Below are 1,361 nucleotides of genomic sequence, written 5' to 3'. Positions count from 1 at the left end.
CCAATGTAGCACTTATTTTTAAGCAAAGAAAATACAATAAACAAAACGGATACATTCACTGTGTGTTCTGCCTCTCATTTGTTGATGAAACAAAACTAACATCAACACAATTGACCACCAAGAGCGGATAGTTTAGTCTCACAAAAACGATCTCCGATGTTGTTAGCTACATGCTAACGTGAATGGAATATACCAGTACAACAGTATAGCATTGTGGCTAGCAGCTAACGTTGGCTCACGTTAGCCAGCCAGCACCAAACTGATGATATCAGGAGCTATCAGTAGCTAGATAACATTAGTCAACGCCTCATGTATTAAACAAAGGTGAATAGATGACTGGGCCATTTTGTTTAATGCTTGTTAAGATTGAAAGAGGAGCTCTGAGCTAACAGGGTCTGATAGCTAACGTTAGCTCACGTTAGCCAGCTGCTCATGCAATCGTTAATGCTAGCAGAATGAATGGATGTAAACTTCATTTAACATATTGCAGAATGGGTACAATACAATACGGCTCAATACACACACACACACATACACTCCCTGTACACACATGACTGCGTGGCACAGCGGAACAACAACACAATCATCAAATTTGCTGATGACACAGTAGTGGTTGTGGGCCTGATCTCTGCCAACGACGAGAGGGCCTACCTGGAAGAGGTAGAGAATCTGTCACAGTGGTGTCAGGAGAACTGCCTCTCCCTGAACGTCAGCAAAACAAAAGAGATGATTGTGGACTTCAGGAGGTCGGGGGTCAAGGACTACAGCCCCCTCAGCATCGACGGGGCACCGGTTGAGAGAGTCAACAGTTTCAACCTCAGTACCTCGGAGCCCACATATCCGAGGACTTGACATGGACCACACACATTGACAGTGTTGTGAAGAAGGCACGACAACGCCTCTACTTCCTCAGGCGCCTAAGGAAGTTCCAAGTCAGTCAGAAGATCCTTAGGAACTTCTACTCATGTACAATAGAGAGCATCCTGACTGGCAACATCACCTCCTGGTTTGGGAATAGCACTGCACAAGACCGTAGCAGACTACAAAGAGTGACACGTTCAGCCGAACGCACAATTGGAGGGGGGCTTCCCACCCTCCAGAACATTTACAACAAGCGGTGCAGGGGGAAGGCTAAGAGAATCATCAAGGACTCCAGCCACCCGAACAACTGCCTCTTTGAACTGCTGCGGTCAGGCAAGCGATACCGGAGTCTTAAGGCGAGCACAGAAAGACTCAGAAGAAGCTTCTATCCCCAGGCCATCAGGCTGCTAAACGAACAATAAACACTATGCAACAACCATCAAATGCACACAGCACACACACACACCCACACGCACACACTCACTTAAACAAACAACACA

The sequence above is a fragment of the Notolepis coatsorum genome (assembly GCF_963971535.1).
Source record: "Notolepis coatsorum genome assembly, chromosome: 1".
Classification (NCBI taxonomy): Eukaryota; Metazoa; Chordata; class Actinopteri; order Aulopiformes; family Paralepididae; genus Notolepis; species Notolepis coatsorum.
The sequence above is the reverse complement of the archived record's forward strand: the minus strand, read 5'-3'. Positions refer to the sequence as shown.